We start from the raw sequence: 17,911 nt of genomic DNA, 5'->3' as shown, positions 1-17,911 counted from the left end.
TCTTTCAAGCTGACAAAATAATTTCTTAATTTTTAAGTGCAGTAGGTAAATATAAAAATGTTCCAATTTAACCTATTAGTTAATAATTATTAATATTCATATTCTCAATGTGCATCGTTTATGCATCTAAAAAAAACTTGTATTATTTTTGAGAACCATTTAGCAACTATTACTATCATTTGTGGGAAGACCTTGCTTACAAATGTATAATTTCCTAATTATAATTTATCATCAACACAAATTACTACGAACATGACATGATAACAACCATCGTCAAAGTCTAAAGTCCGGATATATATTGTGTTATTACACATTGTTATTTAGTTTTTCCAATCTTACGAGAGTAAAAAAATATTGCCGTTTTATGCATATCATGATAGATTATTGGTTATTTGGCTCGCCATCATCGATTTTGATGGGAAGAAAATTAAGTTTAGAATATAAAGATTTAATATTTAAAATATGTTTAGTTAATACTTGTATATCATGTGCGTTAAAAAGAACCTGAGCCGCAATCAGATAGACTCATTACCATCGAAATACCAAGAAATAATAAAAATTAAATAAATATTATTTTTAGAGGCTAATTGTTTTTGGAAAAAGGTATGTTATCTAATAATATATCTATAATTGACCGTCTATACAAAGTTGTTGCTGAAAAATATTATAGAAACTTAACAATAATTAATGACTTTGAATTTCCTCACATAACCAATGTAAGTTATGAATAATCCAAAACTTACAAATAATTTGTACGACATATTATACAACATAAATTAAAACAATTAAAGTGCAGGTGGATATGTTTCACTCGAAAGAAGGTTATTATGGATCTTATGGGTTTCATGCTGAAGATATAGCTATTAATTATTGTGTTACAAAAAAGAGTTTCTTTTAGTAATGGTGTTGTACCTGTTTGTGTTGATTGGAATGGTGAATACAATATAGTCAATGGAGATCAAGAAAAGGTTGGTTTGTAGTATTATTAAATAATATTGTTGTGATTTACAGTCAACATTTACAGTGACTGTTACTGTATACGTTTTGTGCATGTTCTGAATTAGGTACTACAATATTTAAACATATATACTGTTAACTATCACTATCGGCCGTTGTTCATTTGTATGTAAAGAGCCACAGATAATCTCACATCTACAAAACTTTGAACAAATAAAATATTTTGGCATGTTATTACAATACATAAATAAAAAAAGCGGGTGGGTTATAAATTATCTAAACATTAATACGATTTTTTAATCAATTGATTTAGCAAACTTAACGTAAATTTGTAAATACTGAATATTGAAGGTACCTAGGACACATTTAAAGGTGAATATTAACTTAATTTGTACTAAATTAATGAATCTATTATACAATATTAGTATAAGAAAATAAGAATACAATATTTACTTTTACAAATCTATTAAACATACTATACACAAAGTTGATCAGTATGTAGATATATGATATAAATTGTTTATTTTAAAAGCAATGTCTTAGAAAATTCAGAAAAAATGTAATTTGTATTTAAATCCACGCCTTAATTATAACTAATAATAATTTCTGGTGACGCATTGATGCCGAGGGGAGTTTATTATCGGCCGAATAAAATATATATAACATCTAAAATATCTGATACAAACACTTTATCCTACTCACGCGTTTTGATACAAAAATACAAAATATTTATAATTTATATTTATACCGATTTATTTTAAATATAAAATACTAAATTATTTTTGAACAATGGCCCTTTGGGAAAGTTCCCGGTATACCGCTGGCCCAGTCTGGCCCTTATATTGTCATTATTAAAAAAATAATGATATTGTAAATAAAACACGTATTTTATTTTAAAAATGTTCACGTCATAGTAAACCCCCTACAAGTGAGTAAGGATTTTTAATTTTTTTCATCTGCCTTTGAAAAAATAACCTAGGAGCTTTCTATTAAATTTTCAAGCTGTTTTAACCAACAAATAAAATTGTATAGATATTTATAGAAAAAAAAACTAAAAAAAATAGAAACTGAAAATGTCTGTAAACAGCTCAAAATAAGTCAAAATATATACTTTCATGTATAGAAAAGGCTAATATAAATATTCAGTCAAAATTTCATGTCCCTACGGTCATTTGTTTTAGAGTTACACCAAAAACCAAAATTTGATTGATTTTCTGGAAAACAGATTTTGCGTAAAAATTCCCGTTTTTCCTTAATTTTTCTATTGTTTTTCACGGCGCTTTTGAAATTTACTAGGAAATTTTTAGTTTTGACTAACCTAACCAAAGTACCAACTAGATTCACTTTCCTATCAGAAAAGTTACTATTGAAGAAAATCCAAGCACTTTTACTGTCCTAAAAGGTGATGACAGACACAAAAATTAAAAATTAAAAAATTAAAAAAAAACACACATCATTGTAAAATCAATACATTGTTCCACTCAGAATCAAAAATATTATATTAGGGGTCTATGAAAATTGAAATAATTGGCACGTGGTCTACGGGAAAAAAAGTTTGGGAATGTCTGGGCTAAATTCGACAGGTACTTAATTATAATATATCTACTATAATAATATGTATCTAATGTGTATGTACAACTAATGTTACATGAAATATTTTAATTGAAAATGTGTGTACATGACACCACTAAATATTATTGTTTCAAACCACATCTGCCACATGTCATAGGTAGGTACTATATCACATAATATCCTTGTAATATAGTAGGTACCTGTACATAATTTGTTATAATAATAAGGTAAATTTATATTGCACCTACCACCCAATAACAGTCGTATGATAAAATGTAATATTATTATAAAATATTTTTAGTTTCAGAACATGGTGTGGACAAGGGAGACAGCGGTTCAGGCTCATGCTTTTTAGACTCCAATTTATATTATTTAACCGGAATAGTGAGTGTCAGGGATCCAGAACTGAAAAATTCAATTGCAGTGTCCACAGAAGTTAAGTACCACGTTCAATGGATTCGTGGACTGTATAACCATTATAACTAAGTTAAATATAATTAAGGTAATGTTTTTCCAATTGTATATTAAATATATATTTATATATTTTGTATAATTAGTTTTTTTCTTATGTGTAACAATTTTTAACAGTTCTTATAATTGTTCATTAAAATTAATCATAATAGGTACGTATGTACTCATTTTGTTTGTACACACATTATTATATGTAAGCCAAATAACACTCACTCACTCACCCACTCACTCACTCACTCATTCACTCATCGCTACATCTTTAGGTACTCGTAACCTACTGTACATCAGAGTGGTATTCACTTGCCCAGTTGTTCAATTGTAACATGCACCAAAATGTATGCAAACTTTAGTACAGAATCTCACGGTATTCGATCATTACATACAAATGGACAACGGTCGATAGTGATAGGTACAGTAATTCACTTTAAATTATATTTAATTAATTTTCATTCTTTCTTAAATTCGCTGCACGAAGATTTTACCAAGAACTATTAATTTTGGAGCAATAATTGATCCTCCACTCATCTCAAATCATGATTAGAATTTCTTTTATTTAATCGATATATACCAACATTCCAAGGTGCCGTTCCAACAAGTGCTTTTTCACCATTGTTTATCAATACTTTGCTGATGATATATACTTTACCGCAATCTAAAATAATATTTTAAAATAAAAATAAATGATAATAATACAGAGAGGATACAGTAAAAGTTAAGGAAATTAGTAATATTTATAGAAATTAAAGACTTATCTTTATGAGGTAAAAAATACAATTACATGTATTGCATATATATAGTTGTTTATTCCACATTCCATTAGACTGACAAAGTAATTCTAGTGGAGTATGTTCTTGTCAATTTGGTTCACTTTATATTAGCTTCTATTATGGTGTTTCTATTGTATCGGGTTAGCCTAGAGCAATTAGCTAATTAGCATAATTACCATTTAAGGTAAATTCAATATCTATAGTATCTGATAGTGGAGGAGGATACATTTCTATCAACATAAACAAACTATAATCATCATAACCAAAAATCGAACTCATTATATTAAAATAAGTAATTATTACAACTTACAATACAGAACTTACTCAAACATAATTCATTAGAAACCGTAATAAGATGCCGTTCCAACAAATGCTGGTTCACCTTTGTACAATCAATACCTACTTGATTTATGTTATAGTCCTAATTCGTATTTGATTTTAGATTCTGAGCGGAGCGATGAATGTATTGATTTTACAATGATGCGTGTTTTTTATTTTAAATTAGTTTTTTTATTTTTGTGTCTGTGTACACGATTAGTAGTCGAAATAATGCTTAGATTTTCAACTTCAGTATTTTGTTCGATGGGAAAGTGAATCTAGTTGGTACTTTTGGGAGGTCAAAATTTAAAATTCCCAATCATTTTCAAAAGCACCCGGAAAAACAAAATAAAAATTAAGGAAAAACGGGAATTTTTACGCAAAATCGATTTTGGCTTTTGGTGGAACTCTAAAACAAATGATCGTAAATACATGACATTTTCACTGAATGTTTTATTAACCTTTTCTATACATAAAAAATTTTTCAAAATATTTTGACTTGTTTTGAGCTTTTAATCTGTTGGGCCAAAAAGTGTAAAAATGTAATACAAGGCTCCTGAGGCTATTGTTACAATAGCAGTTGAAAAATATTAAAAATACATAGGCACAATTTTTTTTTGTAAACATTTAATGATCGAATTTTGTCAAAATTTATCAAATTTTAAATTGAATAATTATTTTGTAGTTAAAAATGTATAAAATGTTCAACTTTTATATCTAAAGATTGATAATTTAAAACAAGATTCCTCGTAAGTAGTTAATTATGTTACCAAACAATTTAAAAAATACATAAACACAGTTTATTTTTATAGTCATTTTAAGTTCAAATTTGGACGAAATTACAATATATTAAAAAACCTAGAATATTTTTTTTTAGTTATTTTGTTGTGATTGTATAATATTATTCGTGGGTACTTGCAGAAACTTCTTAAGTATACTATTATATATCTATGATAGTATAACGGTTTGTTGTTGATGTATAACGCGTTATAAGTACCTAATGGATATTGTGATATGATTAATTTGGAATTTTTATAGGTACCTATTATAGGTCAATTATTTTTTTAATACCATAGATAAGTATATAATATGTCTTAAACTTAGACTGACATACCGTCCCCACTCAGAATCGTTTTCTTATACAATGATATTATATCATTGAATTCAAATTTAATACCATCCATTATACGGTGACCCACTTGTAACCTACTGTACAGCAGAGTGACATCCACCTGCCCACCTTTTTTTATTAGTTTTGTTGTACCATAATATGGTTTTTATATAAATGTTTATCTATATTATAAAGAATACAGATACTTTTGTAATATTTATAGTATGTCCAGTTTTAATTTTTTTTAAGGTTTTTATTTTGTTATAATTTGAAAGATAATAAAAAATATAATAATATAATATTATGTAATAATAATATAATGATTAAATAATTAATAATAAATAATATTAAAATATTATTTAACTAGGTATTTATAATTATTATTAATTTTGTGTATCCTAAAAATGATCCATAAGTATTGACAATATTGTACAATAGGATAATCTTTTTTTTCATTTTATAATAGTCATATACTAACTGAAAGTACCACTTCACGTTTAAAATTATATTGACACCCCTTGGAACTGACCTATCGATGTTATTTTTTAATGCATAATACAATTTCTTACCACTCCTTCCTCCCTCCTGGTCAATTATACCCGACTAAATTACATGTTTATAATATGTACAATGAGGGTGATTGGTTGAGAGCAGCAGAAGTAACCGAAAGGATAGAAATATAACACAACCCCTTAAGGAGTATGAATAGTATTGAAAAATTATATGAAAATGTATTTTTGTACATAATAATATAAGGAATAAAAAGTATGCTCAATGATAAGACTGCGCATAATTTTTTAAGGGGCAATGTATAATTTATTTAGGCAACCAACAATAAACACTTAGCGACGTCACGAGTATACATTTAATCTTATGCAATGCAGTATGCACAAAAACACAAGGGGATGCACATGCGCGAATTAGGACGAAAACACGGTTCGAATTAATCATACTTCCTATTTCTTATACTATGTTTTTGTATTTTCAATAATATGGTTTATTGAGTTGTTTGAGAGTAAATTTACCTATTATAAATATTGTAGAAGAGAAGTTAATCTATGCCTGAATAAAATTCAATTTTCAGTATTTCAATTACTAAACTCAATAATTCAAATTCAAAAAGTAAAATATCACAAGTTTGAAAGCTGAAAATTGGACACTGAAAATAATATATTGAAAATCGACTCCTATACAAGCTTGGGTAAACGTCTTCTCTTAAATTTGTATAATAGGTGTTCATACTGTAATGTCATTCAGTAAGCTATATTATTGGAAATACGAAACTAGGTTTCAGTGGTTTACTGAAATTCACATTTGTAATAAATTAGTGTGTAAAATGCAGCGTTACTGACATGTGCGGGTGCGTTTCGCTAAATATTTTATACACAGTCACTCACGCTAATGATCTCTCATTACTACACAAATATTTACTTGACCCAGATGCACACAAATAGAAAATTCCCCATGTTGAACTCCTTATTAGAAACAGTCGGTATTCAAACCCCTTAAAAATGGCACGTTTTCAGAAGCCCTGATGACGAAAAAACAACAATAGTTATTATTCATTTATGATTATCATTGAGCGATTAGCGTGGGGACTCATTCAACATTCGAGCGTGCGGTGCTCACAAAAAATTAACCTTATCGCTAGACCTAAACAAGTAATAGAAATAACAACACTGTCGTGTACTCATTTTACAAGCTAAGCTCACGGTGAATATAATTTGTAATTAATTTTAATACGTACAACTTTGATTAATCAATTTAAAAAAAACTCGATTCAGCAATTTTTTCTTTTTATATTTAAGATTTAAAAATTGAATACACGATTCCACCTAAGTTATTCTACCTTTAAAAAAATGTCTACTGAAAAATCAAATTCAATTGTTATGAACGTCAGAAGTTCAGACGCTAATTATAGGTTAGGCTAAATTCAGACCCTCATAAACAAAATTTGAAATACTGCTCAAATTATTTTTATAATATTATTCTAAATAAAACTTATAAAGAACCTAGAATAAGATTTTAAAAATCTAGGTATGAACATCAAAAGTATTCCTAATATCAAGGATTTTCTACTACATAATAAAATGCAAATGTTGGAAATTGTGATGATATTCGTAAAAATAAAGGCTTATGAAAATAAATTACAGCTATATATTTTCGATAATTTTTTATTGATACATTGTATTTAATAATTTATGAGTAACCCTGTGTGCAAAAAAGATTCTCACAGATGTTATATAGCAGTTATTTTGAGAAATGTGAAGTTTAATATTAGTACCTATGGGTATCGCGGAAATGTTGTAGGCACCGTTAATATCCCTACATGTGAAGTTACTAAATGCGATGTCGCAAAACAATGTTCTATGTTTCGTCACATTCAATCATATAGAGTAACACGAGACTTCCCTATTTCAGCGCACCGACTTCGCTGAGAGTACACAAAGTGGAGTCCGGAAAAATAGGAAAAAAATATTCAAGTCTAATCAAATCACTAAATGTATATGCGTATAGCTTATTTACTTCCTACTCAACAACTACTCAATTGAACCATATATAGATTTGCCACAAAAAAAATGCACACGGGCAAAGCCGGGATATTCATCTAGTATTATATATTTTACAAACAAATGACAATATTATATTTTAGCATGATACATTTGTTCACTTTCTATAAGCAAGAACTTGTGTTGGTGGCAGAGTAAGGTAGTGTATTTTTTCAATTTTGAAGAAAAAACTGTATTTTTGTTTTAACTGTTTTAGATTCTGAGCGAAGCGATGACCGTAGGTACATGAAATTTTGACTGAATATTTATATAAGCCTTTTCTATACATGAAAAAATTTTCAAAATATTTTGACTTATTTTGAGCTGGTTACGGACATTTTTAGTTTCCATTTTTTTTTAGTTTTTTTTTCTATAAATATCAATAAAATTTTATTTGTTGGTTAAAAAAGCTTGAAAATTTAATAGAAGGCTCCTTGGTTATTGTTTCAAAGGCAGATGAAAAAAATTAAAAATCCATAGTCACAATTTTTTTTTATAAGCATTTAAAGTTCAAATATGATAGGTAATGAAAAATTGATAGGCATTAAAAAATATGTTTTAAACGTTTCGCTGATTGTTTAAAAATAATAAAATATATGTTTAAAATAGTGTCCAAGTGAATATGTGTTTTTTTAAAAAAAACTGAATTTTTTTGTTTTAAACTGATTTTTTCTTTTCAAAATTATATTTTAAACAAAACAAATGGTTTTAGTTTTACACAGTTTAAGCTAGAATATCTTAACTCAATCGAAGCGATACCAAAATTCCAATTTGGGTTTAAATCACACCATTCTACATCACAGCAACTACTCCGTCTCACTGAAACAATCAGTAATGGTTTTGAAAATAAAAATCACACAGGTGCAGTGTTTTTGGACATCGCTAAAGCGTTCGATCGTGTTTGGCACGATGGTCTTTTCTATAAATTAAAATGCGTAAACACACCAAAATATATTCTGCACATATTAAAATCCTTTCTCAACGATAGATGCTTTGTTGTCAAAGTAAACGAAACTCAATCATCTTGCAGACCTATTCAAGCTGGAGTTCCTCAGGGATCCAAACTAGGACCTATTCTGTTTAATTTTTACATCTCAGATATTCCACAAACTATGGACACAAACATCGCCCTATTTGCTGACGATACCACCATCTACTGCAATTCTTCGGATACTCAGAAAATTACCACCGCACTCCAAAATCATCTCAATAAAATTTCATTATGGTGCCTAAAATGGAAAATTATAATAAACCCATCAAAAAGCCAAGTGGTATTTTTTTCCCTACGCAGAACACAAACACCTCAACCAGTAAAGTTTGACAACGAGCCAATAGGTTGGAAATCGTCGGTAAAATACTTAGGCGTTATCCTCGATAAGAAACTAAACTGGTGGCCTCACATATCGGCTAAACTTCAGCAAGCATACCAACGACTAGGGGTTCTTTACCCAATACTAAATAGAAAATCAACTATTAGTAAAAAATGCTCACTTATTATATATAAGCAAGTACTGAGACCTTTAATATTATACGCAAGTCCTATATGAAGCAGTTGTGCCAATAGCCACTTAAATAAAATTCAAATTTTTCAAAACAAAATACTCCGCATAATAACTGATGCACCCTGGTACGTACGCAACAAAGCCCTGCATAAGGACTTGAATATCCCTACTATTAACGAGCACTTAAATCATCTAGCAAATAGATTCTTTCATTCTCTTACGAAATCAAATGGCGCCGCCCACTACAACTTAGTCGAAAGACCACCAAAAATTCGCCGTCTCAAGAGAGGAAGACCCCACGACCGAATTAAATGACCTCCCACCAATCACTGCCACATCGTATACATCAAGCCAGAAAAATTCTAGTTTTAACCTATATTTAATACTAATACTTTATCTTATTTAATATTTATTATTTAATTATATCTTCAAACTTAATATTAGCACTATTATCGCACTTATGTAAAAAGAAAATTGTATGTATATTATCAATAGGCTTAAAAAGCTTTTCCAGCTAGGAACGTCTTAATAAAAAAAAAAAAAAAACACAGTTTAAGCAGTGTTTTAATCTGTATATTTAAAACAGTTTAAAACTCAAACAATTTGTTTTGTTTGAAACGTTATTTTGAAAAGAAAATTGAATTTTTCAGTTCTGGATCCCTGACACTCACTATTCCGGTTAAATAATATAAATTGGAGTCTAAAAAGCATGAGCCTGAACCGCTGTCTCCCTTGTCCACACCATGTTCTGAAACTAAAAATATTTTATAATAATATTACATTTTATCATACGACTGTTATTGGGTGGTAGGTGCAATATAAATTTACCTTATTATTATAACAAATTATGTACAGGTACCTACTATATTACAAGGATATTATGTGATATAGTACCTACCTATGACATGTGGCAGATGTGGTTTGAAACAATAATATTTAGTGGTGTCATGTACACACATTTTCAATTAAAATATTTCATGTAACATTAGTTGTACATACACATTAGATACATATTATTATAGTAGATATATTATAATTAAGTACCTGTCGAATTTAGCCCAGACATTCCCAAACTTTTTTTCCCGTAGACCACGTGCCAATTATTTCAATTTTCATAGACCCCTAATATAATATTTTTGATTCTGAGTGGAACAATGTATTGATTTTACAATAATGTGTGTTTTTTTATTTTTTTTATTTTTTTTTTTTTGTGTCTGTCATCACCTTTTAGGACAGAAAAAATGCTTAGATTTTCTTTAACAGTATCTTTAAAATTTCCTAGTAATTTTCAAAAGCGCAAATATGTTTAAAATAGTGTCCAAGTAAATATGTGTTTGTTTTAAAAAAAACTGTATTTTTTTGTTTTAAACTGTTTTTTGATTCTGAGTGGAACAATGTATTGATTTTACAATGATGTGTGTTTTTTTTTAATTTTTTAATTTTTAATTTTTGTGTCTGTCATCACCTTTTAGGACAGTAAAAGTGCTTGGATTTTCTTCAATAGTAACTTTTCTGATAGGAAAGTGAATCTAGTTGGTACTTTGGTTAGGTTAGTCAAAACTAAAAATTTCCTAGTAAATTTCAAAAGCGCCGTGAAAAACAATAGAAAAATTAAGGAAAACGGGAATTTTTACGCAAAATCTGTTTTCCAGAAAATCAATCAAATTTTGGTTTTTGGTGTAACTCTAAAACAAATGACCGTAGGGACATGAAATTTTGACTGAATATTTATATTAGCCTTTTCTATACATGAAAGTATATATTTTGACTTATTTTGAGCTGTTTACAGACATTTTCAGTTTCTATTTTTTTTAGTTTTTTTTTCTATAAATATCTATACAATTTTATTTGTTGGTTAAAACAGCTTGAAAATTTAATAGAAAGCTCCTAGGTTATTTTTTTCAAAGGCAGATGAAAAAAATTAAAAATCCTTACTCACTTGTAGGGGGTTTACTATGACGTGAACATTTTTAAAATAAAATACGTGTTTTATTTACAATATCATTATTTTTTTAATAATGACAATATAAGGGCCAGACTGGGCCAGCGGTATACCGGGAACTTTCCCAAAGGGCCATTGTTCAAAAATAATTTAGTATTTTATATTTAAAATAAATCGGTATAAATATAAATTATAAATATTTTGTATTTTTGTATCAAAACGCGTGAGTAGGATAAAGTGTTTGTATCAGATATTTTAGATGTTATATATATTTTATTCGGCCGATAATAAACTCCCCTCGGCATCAATGCGTCACCAGAAATTATTATTAGTTATAATTAAGGCGTGGATTTAAATACAAATTACATTTTTTCTGAATTTTCTAAGACATTGCTTTTAAAATAAACAATTTATATCATATATCTACATACTGATCAACTTTGTGTATAGTATGTTTAATAGATTTGTAAAAGTAAATATTGTATTCTTATTTTCTTATACTAATATTGTATAATAGATTCATTAATTTAGTACAAATTAAGTTAATATTCACCTTTAAATGTGTCCTAGGTACCTTCAATATTCAGTATTTACAAATTTACGTTAAGTTTGCTAAATCAATTGATTAAAAAATCGTATTAATGTTTAGATAATTTATAACCCACCCGCTTTTTTTATTTATGTATTGTAATAACATGCCAAAATATTTTATTTGTTCAAAGTTTTGTAGATGTGAGATTATCTGTGGCTCTTTACATACAAATGAACAACGGCCGATAGTGATAGTTAACAGTATATATGTTTAAATATTGTAGTACCTAATTCAGAACATGCACAAAACGTATACAGTAACAGTCACTGTAAATGTTGACTGTAAATCACAACAATATTATTTAATAATACTACAAACCAACCTTTTCTTGATCTCCATTGACTATATTGTATTCACCATTCCAATCAACACAAACAGGTACAACACCATTACTAAAAGAAACTCTTTTTTGTAACACAATAATTAATAGCTATATCTTCAGCATGAAACCCATAAGATCCATAATAACCTTCTTTCGAGTGAAACATATCCACCTGCACTTTAATTGTTTTAATTTATGTTGTATAATATGTCGTACAAATTATTTGTAAGTTTTGGATTATTCATAACTTACATTGGTTATGTGAGGAAATTCAAAGTCATTAATTATTGTTAAGTTTCTATAATATTTTTCAGCAACAACTTTGTATAGACGGTCAATTATAGATATATTATTAGATAACATACCTTTTTCCAAAAACAATTAGCCTCTAAAAATAATATTTATTTAATTTTTATTATTTCTTAAATTTTTTGTACAAATACTTTACCAGAAACTACTAAGTTTGAAGCAATAATTGATCCTCCACGCATATCAATTAATGATTGGAATTTGTTTTATTTAATCGACGTATTCTAACATTCCAAGGCGTCGTTCCAACAAGTGCTTTTTCACCATTATTTATCAATATTTTGCTTATGATATATACTTAACCTCAATTTAAAATAATATTTGAATACAAAAATAAATGATAATAGTACAGTAAGGATATAGTAAAAGTTAAGTAAATTAGAAATATTTATATAAATTAAAGACATATATTTATAAGATAAAAAATACAATTACATGTATTGCATCTATATAGTTGTTCATTTCACATTCCATTAGGCTGACAAGATAGTTCTAGTGTAGTATTTTCTTGTCCATTTGGTGCAAAATATGTTGGCTTACATAATGGTATTGTCACGGGAAATAAAATCTTACGAGAACCTTCATTAGAATGTACAACTCCTTCGACAGTCGGTAAAACGCATGAATTCAGTGTACTCTGTCAAAATATTAAATGTTAAAAATATTTATTCTTTCTAAAATATCTTAGTTTAGAATCAGAAGTTATTATTAAAAAACCAAGCAATACAATAAATTTAAATTTATACCTAAAATGATAAATATTTACATCTTTGTACAAAATTCCAAGAATCCATAGAACATAGTATTTTATATCTATAAACCCAAGACTTTATTGTTATTTATTCTACTCAAGAAACTCGTTATCCCGGTTAAAAAATAAGAATAAGAGTGTAAAAAGCTTAAGCTTTGGAAGTTAAAGCCATCAACTTCTCCTTGTCTCTGAACCATGTGGTATTTTATGCATACCAAAATGACGGATTATTATTATGATTAAATTACTGGTACATAATATATTGTAATATATTATTCAAAACTCTTCACTTTAGATGTATAATTTATTAAACTGTTTGGGTATATTTAATATTTTAATATAATGAAAATTATGCTATAATAATGTCTTGAAAACATGGTTTTATTTTTATTACTATATTGTTAATACTGGTATTACGCACAGCATATATTAAAGAGGAATGCGTCATCTACAATGTCAATGGCGAACTTAGATTAAAGCAAATATATTTAAAAATTATAAACAACGGATGTTAATACATATAAGTTATATTTATATCAAATGAAAGTGTATGGGGATGAGCAAACTAGTTTGAGCAGCCGAATGAATCGGCGGCGTTGGGGATGTCATCGGGTAATGCCCTCTTACGGGTGATCAATGGCGCATGGTTACCCGGAGATGATAGTGGACTACATTGTATGAGAACGGAAGAGTGTATGAATTTAGAAAAATAACACAATATTGTTCTGACAAATAAATTATGTATCGGAACTGACGGAATATACACCACTGATAATAAGTATAAAACAGCCAAAAAGGTATAAAATATTAACTGTAACACGGTATTTCGATGGTTAAGAGGATGTCAGCGCACTACCTATTTGTTTTATCTCTCTAGCCCACGCGCAACATAGATAGAACGCATTTACGCAGAATCATTTTTTCCATGTTTTTAAGTCATCTTAGGGTAATATCACCCATTACAAAAAAGATAGAGAATAATATTTTTGAGGGAATGATATATCGGTTTATCTAAATATCGTCTCAAAATAATATAACATAATTTAAATTTACCAAATTTTTTTGTTTATTTTGAAAGTCGAATACAAAGTCAAATAACAATAAAATATAAAATCGATATGTCATTCCCTCAAAAAAATTATTCTCCATCTTTTTTGTAATGGATGATTTTACTCAAAGATTACATAAAAATATAAAAAAAATGATTCTGCGTTAATGCGTTTGTACATGTTGCGCGTGGGCAAGAGAGAGAAAACAAATAGTGTGCTGACATCCTCTTAAAAATTAAAATTAAATAACGAACCGCGTCGTGTCAGTGGTGATAATATATCTCGCTAGTCAGGCGAACAAGACGATTGCTAATAAAATAATATATTATATAGTTTGGGGGAAACGACCATATTATATAATCGAGCATATAGGTTACATAAGTCACAAATGACCAAACCTTTTAATCGGGCTGCGGTCTCGGTAGTTGGAAGGAACTATGGTGACCGGGTGATGTGGGATGCAGATGGCTGGTGGACGTTGACTGGAGTACTGTCTGGAGGGTGGCACAAAGGCCTTATGAAAAGGCACGGGTCGGTATCCACACTAACGCACAGTTGTGTGTATGGTTGCGTAGCCCGTACAATTATAAGCACCCGTGGTTGTAAATCACGGACACTTTTGAGACTTACGACTACGAATTTTAATACTTCATCCGACCTAGGGTGGTTAGATATAAGTATACTCGGATGAAGCGGTAAGCATTACGACGGTGAGACTCGGCGACGGAGCATATTCGACCGGAACAATATTATAATATCGGTGACACGAACACAAATTCGACGGTACGAACGGTTCACGAAACCAGACCAGACTAATAGGCCGCGGGGTACTAGGCCGTACGATAGATTGCAACCGTTCAGGCAAGTCAAGGCACGCGGGACATCGATAGTCTCGGAGCGTGACCTTGACCCGGATCTCGGCGAAAATAGCGTAATCGGCACATAATATTATATATTGTGTGCCACCACGACGGCTTATTGTGCACCAACAACACATATTATATAAGTTACATAATGAACACAACACTAAAATTAGTTAACCGTACATGTTCTAACACTGACTATATTATCTGCAGAGAATTTATTAATTTTCAACTTCATAAGACAACGCTACATAATAAACTATAATATTACGACATTACAACATTTGTGTTCCAAAAACATAATAATATTATCGGGTCTTCTGAAAATTATGAACCATTCGTATGATGCTGGAATGTAGTCAGTTTGTAATTATGTACATTGAACTATGCGATCACTATGATCGACCAATGGTCAAACTATTTAAATATGTGGCAAAAATTAAATTATGATTTACCTAATAACATTTTTAAAATTGATTATGTATGTTAAAAATATAATTAATATATTATAATTATAATGTTACGGGCGTCATCCGATTGCGTCCCATATTAACCTTTAATAACTTTTTAGTGCTTCCTTTGCGTCAAAAGATGGGTAGATAAATGATCTTTTTACTATATTTTTTATTGATTCCTATCGTATAGTAGATAAGCATTAAATTACACTATTTTAATATGACTTTAGTAAGTGACCAGTGTTCGGACCTATCTAGATGAATATCTAGATAATTATTTGTTCATCTTTTATCTTATCTAGATAAATAGTTACAAGGTATCTAAACGTTCATCTTAGATATTTTTTTTTACTTATCTAAATAAATTCATTTAGATACATTTTGTATTGATAAAAATTGTGAAATTGTACAAATGCATTTTTAAATATTTATACAGATTCTCAAACAAAGTTTATAGTTTATAAATAATGTAATTATTTTTATTTATACCATTAATATTATTATGTTCCTAGTGCCCAACTTAAATATACCTAAATTTTATTTAAGACCCATTTAAAAAAAATTATCTGGATAAATAAGTATTCATCTTTATCTTTATCTAGATAAATATGAGTTAAGTTATCTTTTATATCTTTCTAGATACATCTGAGTTCCATTATCTTTATGTTTATCTAGATAAAAAAATAATTATCTAATCCGAACACTGGACTAATGACTGTTGACTGTTGTACATTCGTATAATCTATTCATACTTCTAGGATCGATAGATTGAGAAATTAATGGTCATAATAAATAATTATTTTGTCTGTGATATTCAAAAAATAAAAATCAGTCCAAATATATATTTTTTTTTATTAGGGTTAAGGCTTCGACTACTAGGTCATTAGCCTGTGGTACTGTAGGCGGGGGGAGGGGGGGGTACTGTAGAATTATTTACATGTGTGTGTTTGTTTTAGCAGAATTTTTGATTTGGGCACCCGTAGGTATCTGCCATGCCCGGGTGGGGGATGGCGGCACTTGTTCTCCGTACACCGTGACTTGCCCGAAGAAAAATGCCACCCGTGAACCGAGGTTTGAACCAGCGCCAGTGTGCGTCACAACCGACGCCTTAGTCCGCTGGGCCACTCCAACCCCCTTATAATATATTATTGACATTTATTCCTACATATTATTTATGAGTTATTGACGAATAATATTATATATATTGAATCGTTGTGAAAATAATAATAGTAATAATGAAAGCCCCCCCGCCCCTTAAATCCCAAACGCTATTTGTGTTTATGACTATTAGTAACAAATTTAGTTACAATATAGTACTATATATATGGGGACTAAATTCTTCATGACATCGACGTCGATCCGGTGTATAGATCACGATCTATAGGTCGTACCGTTTCTACGATATTATTACGATCACTTGGCCCGGCCGAGCGATTCGGGAGACCAGCCGACGCTAAGGTCTTGAAAGTTGTTTCCGGATGTTGCAGCTATTTCGATGCGCTCGACCGCGACGTGAACACCACGTGGTACAAATTATTATTATTATTATAATTGTTATTATTTTAGTACACGACCTTACGGTTCGGCTAGAGCGACCGCGATTCCACCGCGTCAATGAATCTACCTGGTTTAACTACGGTTACTGCGTTTGACTATTTTGGACCAGTCGCGGCCACTTTAACTTCGGTCACTACAAGAGCAGTGAAATCACGGTCTCTTCGTGGCTATTCAGATTAAAAAAGATATCCTCCAATGTATAATCCACGAAGGTCGAAGACAATAATTTGTTTTGGTACTTCCTTTTAAATTTCTTTATGGTGACTCCATTATTATTTCTTTACGTAGGTACATACGCTAAACACGTTATAAACAACAAATATTTATTTTTAAATTTAAATTTATAGTAATAATTATATACAATGTGTCCGGCGGGAAAGTGACCAATATGCGCCAAATGATAGGTATACCTTAGTTTATGGAGAAAAAAAATGTGATATCATGATAAAAATCAAACACGGTATTAGAGAAGAATGAGTCTGAATGACATTAAAATTTGAATAGTATAACTTAAAAAAAACTGTTATCAGCGCCGCTAACGTTTTTATATTGTATTCGTAATTATTATTATTTTACATTGCAACCGTTTTGTGTATTATACTTTATACAACTTCTGTGGTTTTTGTATATTGCATGTTCCTTGCTGTAGTTGTTCGTCTTCCCTCCCTTCCAAGGCGTCAACAGCTTGTTCCGTGATGGTTACGACGCCGCCATCAACCCGTCCTCGTTATTTTTATGTAACGCGCTTGACCGTAAAGGTCCCCACACACTGCAGCACCGGTGGAGTAGAAGTTGAATTCTATTGTCTTGGCTTTACCGCTGAG

General features: G+C 29.6%; 1 long non-coding RNA gene across 2 annotated transcripts; it reads left to right on the top strand.

Moving 5' to 3' along the window:
* The first annotated feature begins 334 nt into the window (after nucleotides 1–334).
* On the top strand, nucleotides 335–5,724 carry LOC132945292 (uncharacterized). 2 transcript variants are annotated; one of them, XR_009664535.1, is made up of 3 exons: nucleotides 335–716; nucleotides 792–968; nucleotides 2,831–5,724. It is a non-coding gene; the product is annotated as an uncharacterized LOC132945292 (long non-coding RNA). The 2 variants fall into 2 exon arrangements; XR_009664536.1 differs by having other exon boundaries at nucleotides 338–716; nucleotides 797–968.
* Nucleotides 5,725–17,911: the final 12,187 nt, after the last annotated feature.

This window comes from Metopolophium dirhodum, chromosome 5, assembly GCF_019925205.1.
Source record: "Metopolophium dirhodum isolate CAU chromosome 5, ASM1992520v1, whole genome shotgun sequence".
Classification (NCBI taxonomy): domain Eukaryota; kingdom Metazoa; phylum Arthropoda; class Insecta; order Hemiptera; family Aphididae; genus Metopolophium; species Metopolophium dirhodum.
This window is presented reverse-complemented; position numbering and strand designations above follow the sequence as displayed.